Source organism: Crocuta crocuta, unplaced genomic scaffold (assembly GCF_008692635.1).
Source record: "Crocuta crocuta isolate KB4526 unplaced genomic scaffold, BGI_CrCroc_1.0 scaffold323, whole genome shotgun sequence".
NCBI lineage: Eukaryota > Metazoa > Chordata > Mammalia > Carnivora > Hyaenidae > Crocuta > Crocuta crocuta.
In genome coordinates this window covers 3153104-3162177 of record NW_027536465.1, presented here as the reverse complement: position 1 = coordinate 3162177, position 9074 = coordinate 3153104, and the positions used below count along the sequence as shown (strand labels likewise).

Genomic DNA, 9074 nt, shown 5'->3' with positions numbered 1-9074 from the left:
GCCCCCAGCCCCCCCAGTCAGTTCCGGCAGAGCAGGAAACAGGTAAATTGAGTAGAATGATTAACATTTAAGGACAGTGCTGTACTCCTCCTCGTCGGAATGGAGGTGGGGCGCTACTCTTCTCGTCGTGACGGGGAAAGGGCAGAAGCGATCCCATGCACCCGGAGAGAAGGAGCGAGAAGTCTTCCCGCCAGGGGGCGGCGGTCTGAGACGCTGGGGGATGAATAACCACGGGTGTTTCCCTCCCCTGTCCTCTGCCCATCTCCGCATGCGCCTCCGGTTGTTGGGAACTTAACTGCAAGCTGGGGGTTTTCAGCAGCATCGGTGAGAAAGGCAGAGACCCAAGTGGGGAAAGGTGGAACTGTATCTGGCAACAGAAGGCCTCTTTGACATCCGCTTGCTTACCTCCACTGCCTGCTATATAAGACACTTAGGCAGATTCCTCCCCTGAGCCTCCGATGTCCAGTTGGGAAAAGGAAAATGGGCCCGCTTCCCGTTCTTGTACTTAAAATTCTGCAGGGGAACACAGCGACAGCCCCTCGTTTACATACTGTAAACAGTATACTGTAAACAGCTTTACATACTGTACACTGTATGTAAACAGCTTCTGGCTTCTGGCTCATTCCAGGGGTTAAGCTGAGCAGCACATGCCAACAGAGACAATGTGGCCTGCAGCCTTGACTGCATACCTGCTGGCCCTTTAAGAAAACCTTAGCTCACCTCTGTCCTAGAGGATGGCGATGAGTAAATTTGCCACAACACTAGAGGTACCAATAGTAGATGTAAGACTGAATTGCTTACAGCAAAAGCAGCAGGAAAGTCAGCATGGCAGCCTGGTTTCCCTGCACTCCATAGATTACGCCACAGCTGAGAAGCCCAGGGTAAGGGTTTAGCACCTTTCTGAGCAAGCAGCTAATAAGCCAGGGCCCCTGGAGGAGGAAGCAATTACAATGGAGTTAGGGACCCAATAAGGGATTAATATCCAAAATCTATAGAGAACTTACACAGCTCAATCACGAAACAGACAGAAATCTAATAAAAAAAACGGGCAGAGGACCTGAACAGAATTTTCCCAAACAAGACACACAGATGGTCCGCAGGCACGTGGAAAGATGCTCAACGTCCCTCATCCTCAGGGAGGCAGAAGTCAAAATCCCAATGAGATGTCACCTCACAACTCTCCGAATGGCTAGTATCAAAAGGACGAGAAATAACAAATGTTGGCAAGGGTGTGGAGGAAAGGGAGCCCCGGGGCACTGTTGGTGGGGATGTATATTAATGCAGAGTCTCTGGAAAACAGAGAGGTCCCTGAAAAAATAAAACGTGGAAATACCACATGGCCCAGTAACTCCAATACTGGGTATTCATCCGAAGAAAACAAAAACACTAATTTGAAAAGACAGATACATGGCTGTGTTCACTGCAACATTGTTTGCAGTAGGTAAATATAGAAGCAGACTAAGTGTCCATCAATGGATGAGTGGAGAAAGTAGAGGTGCTCCCTCTCTATTCAATGGAATACTACTCGGGCCATAAAAGAAGTCTCGCCATTTGTGACAACATGGATAGAGCTTAAGGGTATTATGCTAAATGAAGTAAGTCAGAGAAAGACAATTACTGGATGGTTCCACTTACTTGTGGAATCTAAAACGAAACAAAACAGGGGTGTCTGGGTGGCTAAGATAAATGACTGACTCCTGATTTCAGCTCAGGTCACGATCTCACAGTTCGTGAGTTCAAGTCCTGCTTCAGGCTCTGCACTGATGGCACACAGCCTGCTTGGGATTCTTTCTTCCTCTCTCTTTCTCTGTCCCTTTCCTGCTGTCTGTCTCTCTGTCTCTCTCTCAAAATAAACTTTAAAAAAATGAAGAAACAGGGGCGCCTGGGTGGCTTAGTCGGTTAAGCGTCCGACTTTCGCTTGGGTCGTGATCTCGCGGTTCGTGGGTTCGAGACCCGCGTCGGGCTCTGTGCTGACTGCCAGCTCAGAGCCTGGAGCCTGTTTCAGTCTGTGACTCCCTCTCTCTCTGACCCTCCCCTGCTCACGCTGTCTCTCTCTCTCTCTCTCCTAGAAATAAATAAAACGTTAAAAAAAAAAAATGAAGAAACAAAACTCATAGATACAAAGAATAATTTGATGGTTGCCAGAGGGGAGGATACGAAGATGAGTGGTGGGCAAAATGGGTACAGGGGATCAAGAGGTACAAACTTTCAGTTATAAAACAAATTAGTCATGAGGATGTAATGTACATCATGCTATCATATAGTCAGTAATATTGTATTGCAGATTTGAAGGTTGCTAAGAAAATGAATCTTAAAAGTTCTCATCACAAGAAAAAAAATTCACCATCAATATGTTAAATATATACTTTTTTTTTTTTGGTAGATAGATGCTCTATCAGATTAATAAAGTCCCTTCTCATGCCTGAGTGGCTCAGTCAGTTAAGCACCAAGTTTGGCTCAGGTCATGATCTCATGATTCGTGATTTCGAGCCCCGCATCGGGTTCTGTGCTGAATGCTCAGAGCCTGGAGCCTGCTTCAGATTCTGTATCTCCCTCTTTCTCTGTCCTTTCCCCACTCACGCTCTCTCTCTCTCTCTCAAAAAACGTAAATAAATAAATGTGAAAAAAAGAAGTCCCTTCTCTTCCTAGTTTGTTGAAAGGCTAATGATATATTTTATTGAATGCTTTCTCTGCATCTATTGAGATTACCATATTTTACCCTTTTAGTCTGCTAATAGAATGAATTACACTGATTTCCAAAGATTTAATTAGCCTCGCCTTCCTGGAAAGAAACCCATTTGGTTATGACATCATGCAGAAAACAGTTGACAGAGCAGGCCTGGGACTGCTCTCCTTAGGAAGTCCCACTTGCAGAAGCTTCGCCTTTGGCTGCTGTCTGAAAATTCGGATTTCAAAAGCGTTTCCACCAATCGAAAGTGGTCGCTGTGCCTAGACTGTTTGTACAAACTGTGTGATTTCTGTGGAACCCCTGTCTCCTTCTGGGAGTCTGGGGCTTCGGTAGGTGCATGCTAAGCAGAAATTGTTTATGTAGGCAGCCCCCAGTAAAATCCTTGGACCCCAAGTCCTTAATGGGCTTCCCTGGTAGGCAACATTTCATACATGTTGTCAGAACTTGCTGGAGGAATTAAGCACATCTTATGTGAGTCCACTGGGAGAGGATTCTTGGAAGCTTGTTTCTGGTTTCCTTTTCTTTTTGAGACTTTGCTTCATATCATTTCATTGTAATAAACCATAGCCATGGACAGGACTATATGCTGGGTCCTGTGACTCCAACCAGCAAATCAATGAATCTGAGGGTGGTCTTGGGGACGCTTGGTAGATAATAGTACCCTTTTTATACATCACTGGATGTCATTTGCTAATGTTTTGCTCAAGTTTTTACATATGTGAGATTGATCTGTACTGTTACTCTCTTGTAAGGACCTAGGTATTAAGGTTAGGTTGGCTACATGAAATGAAGTGAGAAGTGTTCCTCCTCCTCCTCCTCCTCCTCCTTCTTCTTCTTCTTCTTCTTCTTCTTCTTCTTCTTCTTCTTCTTCTTCATGTTTTTATTTATTGAGAGAGAGAGAGGGAGAGAGAGCATGAGCTGGGGAGGGTCAGAGAGAGTGAGAGACACAGAATCTGAAACAGGCTTCAGGCTCTGAGCTGGCTGTCAGCACAGAGCCTGACACAGGACTCGAACCCACGAACCATGAGATCATGACCTCAGCCAACTGAGCCACCCAGGCGCCCCGTTTTTTTTCTGTTACATGAAAGGGATTGTGTAAAAAGAGGTTTATTTCTTTAGAAGAATTATTCACTGATGAAGCCATCTAAACCTGGAGGTTTGTTTTTTAGGAAATTTTATAATAACCAAGTAATATGCATAGGATCATTTAGATTTTCTACTTTTTGAGTAACGTTTGGATAAATTTGTGGTTTTTCAAAGATTTTGCCATTTTTTACAAATTTTCAAATGTGTCAGTGTGAAGTTTTTCATAACATCCATCTATATATGTACATACGTATTTTTTTAAGTAAGTTTTACACCCAACATGGGGCTTGAACTCATGACCCTGAGATCAAGAGTCACATGCTCTACCAACCAAGCCAGTGAGGCTCTCCATCAGCTTCATATTTTTTAATGCCTATGGGATCTGTAGTGATGTCTTTTTTCTTCTTGATAATTTTTTTCTTATTTTTGATAAGTGTTTATTAATTTTATTAATCTTTCTAAAGAACCAACTTTCTGGCTTTGTTTTTCTTTACTTTATATTTGTTTTCTGTTTTATAGATTTCTGCCCTTTCTCATTTCCTTCCTGATAGGATTCAGTGTTCTTTTTGAGATGGAAACTTAAAGCTTACCTTTTCAGTCTTTCTTCTGCTTTTTTTTTTTTTTTTAGTCTATAAATTTCCCCCTACATGCTAATTTGGCTTTATCTTTGATTCCTATGCTCTGCTAAATCAAACTAACTTACTAGTTGTAATGCTTTTTGTTTATTCTTTAGGACTTTTTAAGTTCATGGTGATCATTTTCAGATATGGACAGTTTTACTTCTTTCTTTTCAATATGTATGCCTTTTGGGGCGCCTGGCTGGTTCAGTCAATGGAGTGTGTGACTCTTGATGTCAGGGTCATGAATTCAAGCCCCATGTTGGATGTAGAGCCTTCTTTAAAAAAAAAAAAAATATATATATATATATATGTATATATATGGTTTATTTCTTTTCCTTTCTCCTACTCTCTGGCTGGACCATCTAGTACAATGTTGAATAGTTGTAGTATAAGTGGATTATCTGTGCTTTTCCCCCAATTTTAGAAGACTTCAGTCTTCCACCACTGCGTTTGTTAATTATAGGCATTTCAGAAAGACCAGTTATCAGGTAAATGGATTTCTCTTCTCTTCTTAGTTTACAGAGAATTTTCATCATGAATGGGTGTTGAATTCTGTCACAGCTACATCTGTTTAGTGATCAAATGCCTTTTTTCCTTTATTCTATTGATTTGGTGAATTTCAGTCATTGATTTTTAGATATTAGACCAACTTTATATTCCTGGGATCAACTCCACTTGGTTATGATGTACTGTTATTCTTTTTATATTGCCGGATTCAATTTGCTAAAATTTTTTAAAAATTTGCATCTGTGTTCTTTTTTAATTATTATTTATTTTTGAGAGAGCAAAGCAGGAGAGGGGCAGAGAGAGGGAGACAGAGGATCTGAAGCAGGCTCTGCACTGACAAGCTGCCAGCAGCGAGACTGATGTGGGGCTCGAACTCATGAACCTCATGATCTGAGCCGAAGTTGGACACTCAACTGACTAAGCCACACAGGTGCCCCATGCATTATGTTCTTGAAGGATGTTAATCTTTAGTTTTATTTTCATGTGAAGTATTTTTCAATCTTGGTATCAGGGTCTCATAAAATCATTTGAATTGGGAAATGTTTCTCCTTTTCTGTTTTCTTGTTTTTTTAAGTTTATTTATTTTTGAGAGTGAGCGAGCATGAGTGAAGGGAGGGGCAGAGAGAGGGAGAGAGAGAATCCCAAGCAGGCTCCATACTGTCAACACAGAGCCTGATCTGGGGCTTGAATTCATAAAACTGTGAGATCATGACCTGAGCTGAAATCAAGAGTCAGACACTTAACCAACTGAACCACTCATGTGGTTCTTTCCTTTTCTATTTTCTGAAAGAGCTTGTGTAGGGTTAATATTATTTCTTCTTTAAATGTTTGACAGAATTCACCAATGGAGTCATCCATACCAGAAGTTTTCTTTGTGGGAAAACTTTTCATTATGAATTCAACTCCTCTTTTTTCTTGGACCAGTTTTGGGTTTTTGTGTCTTTTAATGAATTTGTTCATTTTCATAACACTTGTCAAATGTATTGGCATAAAATTATCTATACATAACCTTATGATCCTTTTAATATGCATAGGATCTATAGGAAGATTCCCTCTTTCATTTTGAATATTGATAGTATGTGTCTTCTCTTTTTCTCATTCAGTTTAGGTAAAGATTTATCAGTTAACTTTCCAAAGAATTAACTTTTATATCTATTTTATATCTATTTTTTCTATTCTTTGTCCATTTTCTCTGTAGTTCTGTTGTTTGATTCTTCTTTCTACATTTGCTCATTTTTCTAGTTTAAGATTAAAACTTAGACCATTGATTATAGGTCATTTTTTCTTTCTTTTTAAAAAAACTTTTTAATGTTTTATTTATTTTTCAGAGAGAGAGNTTTTTTTTTTTTTTTTTTTTTTTTTTAGAGACAGAGTGTGAGTGGGGGAGAGGGGTAGAGGGAGAAAGAGAAAATCTTTTTTTTTTTTAACAATATTTATTTTTGAGAAGGGATAGGGAGGGGCAGAGGTACAGGGAGACAGAGAATCCCAAGAAGGCTCCATGCAACGGTCAATGAAGGGCCTGACTCGGGGCTCGATGCAGGGCTCAAAACCACAAACCGTGAGATCATGACCGGAACTGAAATCAAGAGTTGGAGACTCAGCCAACTGAGCCACCCAGGCACCCCGAGAGAGAGAGAATATTAAGCAGGCTCCATGCTCAGCATGGACCCTAATGCAGGGCTTGATCCCACAACCCTGGGATTATGACCTGAGCAGAAATCAGGAGTCAGACTCCCAACCAACCGAATGAACCACCCAGAGACCCCCAGATCTCTTTTCTGCTATAAAAGCTGCATCATAGGCATTTAAAAATGTTTAATTTTCATTAGTATTCAGTTCAAAGTACCTTCTAACTTCCCTTCTGATGTGTTTGTTGATCCATGGATTATTTACAAGTGTTCTTATTTAATTTCTAAATATTTAGTGGTTTCGCAGTGTGGCAGTTATCACTGCATTGGCCCTCAGCTCCTGATTCACCTGTCAGTACCTGTTCTGTGACAGTGGACTGGACTCCAAGCATTTCTCCTTTACAGTGAGCGTGCTGATAAGTGAGCGTGCTGATAAGAAGACACTAGAAGGACATTGCAGGCAGGGGGGGGCTTTCTCCCTGGCTCCAGTGTGCTGTGTTTTTATTGCTCTTGCTATTGCTGCACAGTCTGCCAGAGGTGTGTATGTGGGGGGACATCGGGTGGCTTCCGCCCCAGCTGTGTGCTAAGAGTGGAGGGTCCCGCGACACAGGCTGGGGGTCACCTTGCCACAGGCTCACACACGTGGCAGCAGCCGGATTCCTCTGTCCTCCTGGCCACCGGCCTCAGCTTGCTGTACCCCAGGGGGTGTTTCCAGAACTTTCCTGATATGGACACCACAGGCGCCAGACCTGGCTCACGCAGGAGTGCCTCAACTGCTCTGCGTACCTGACCCCCGGCCTTGGTTCACCCCCACCCTGGAGCGTTGTTCCCCAGGACTCTCCCAACAGGCACCGTGCTCGCTGCGTCCTCTGTACAACACTGCATCGGATTGAGATACCCAGTTCACGGCAAAGGAAGCGTAGCAAGGGGCTTATGGCCATGGAATTCACTAGTCTTCCCCCACAGACAGCGCCACCTGGAGCCAGGGGACTTAGCTGCAGAGTGGAACAGCTTACTGAAGACTCAGTTATTAGCACCAGTTGGGAGGCAGCACAGAGAAAGGATGAGGGTTGATTTACAGAATGAAGTAGGTCGTTGAATCAGAGACCATTATATGGTGCTGTTAGCCCCCAGGCCGGCATACATGGGGCCGGATCCACAAGCTGGGAGTGGGAGTGACTCTTCTATTACACCTTACCTACCTGTACAGTTTTTGCCTCTTATCCTGAAAAGTTTGACCCTGCTGATTTGGAGACCTTAGTTCCCAAGTGGGGAATGGCCCACAAGGGGACACAAGAATGGTACCATTGAATCGGGAGATGGCACTGCCATGTTGGGCTCCTTATGCTGCTAAACCAATGGGCAAAGAAAAGGGAGGGGGTCCAATCTACTGGCTGGAGTAGTTGATCCTGGTTCTCAAGGGAAAATTCCACCGCTGCTATATAATGGAGGCGAGGAAGACTATGTCTGGAGCCCAGAGGGGCCTAGGGGAGCCTCCCCGTAAATCCATGCTCCCCGCGTGGCAGGGCAATGAAGGACTGAGATCGCTCAGAATGAGTGTTTGGCTCACTCTACTGGGTTGAAGAGCCCCGAGCAGCAGAATCTCAGCCAAGGAAAAGGGAGATACAGAGTGGGTAGTTGAAGAAGGATGTCACGGATATTGGCTCTGACCTTGGGACCAGTTCCAAAGACGACCAATTACAAAAACGAGGACCGTAGTAGTTTTGCGTGTGTTTCTTTGCTTCTTGTATGTGTTCATTTGCCTACACTGACCATTTTCTCCTTTTTACTTTCCATTTCATGTACAAGCTACGTCAGCTTTGTAATCTTATCTTTAGGTAAGAGAATATTTAGTGGGGCCATGACCCAAACTACAGGGTGATTACTAGAGGCAGCTCTGGATACAGTGACTGTTGGGGCCGTGTCTTCTCATTTGGGGGTCAGGGGGAGAAGATCACTTCAAAGGATAGATATATCTTGCTGGTAGGAATATAACTGATAGGGAAGTTCAAACAGGCGTAGAAGGGTGCATATGCAATCTGAGTAGCCAGAAAGATGGGTTCTGTTATCTGCTTTTTGCCTCTTAGCTTCAGATTCAGCCCATAAGACCTGTTCTGCGTTAATGGACTGGACTCAGCAGTTCTTCCTTACGGTGAGCATGATGTGAGCTTTGTCAGTAGAGGGCGCTGGAGGGACACTAAGGGAAGGAAAGGCCTGGTCTTCGGGGCTCCTGTGAGCTCTGGTTTGCTTTCCCTTGCTTCTGCCTGGCCTGTCAGCACTGCGGGTGCACAGGGCATCAGGTAGAGCAGGTACTCCCTCAGCAGCCTTGCAGACCCAGCCCAGGCCCAGTGACTACTTTGCTGCGGGGTCCTCCCGTCAAGGATACTGCATGCTCCAGGATACTGCATGCTCCGGGCTCTGCCCCTGCAGCGTCGCTCCATGGCCCGCGCCCCCACCCCCGCCCCTTCCCCTGCCTGGAGGTCATGGCTTCGGGCCTCGCACAAACAGGACACTCTTAACTCCTTTGGGCACCTTCCCAATGGC

At 44.0% G+C, this 9074-nt stretch overlaps 1 protein-coding gene across 1 annotated transcript in view; it reads right to left on the bottom strand.

The window, feature by feature from the left end:
- Positions 1-476, bottom strand: part of TMEM216 (transmembrane protein 216) — a 6351-nt gene extending 5875 nt beyond the window's left edge. The window contains exon 1 of the mRNA XM_077748747.1: positions 406-476. The gene's annotated coding sequence lies outside the window, so the exon portion shown is untranslated. The remainder of the gene's footprint in view (positions 1-405) is intronic.
- Between the last annotated feature and the right edge of the window lie 8598 nt (positions 477-9074).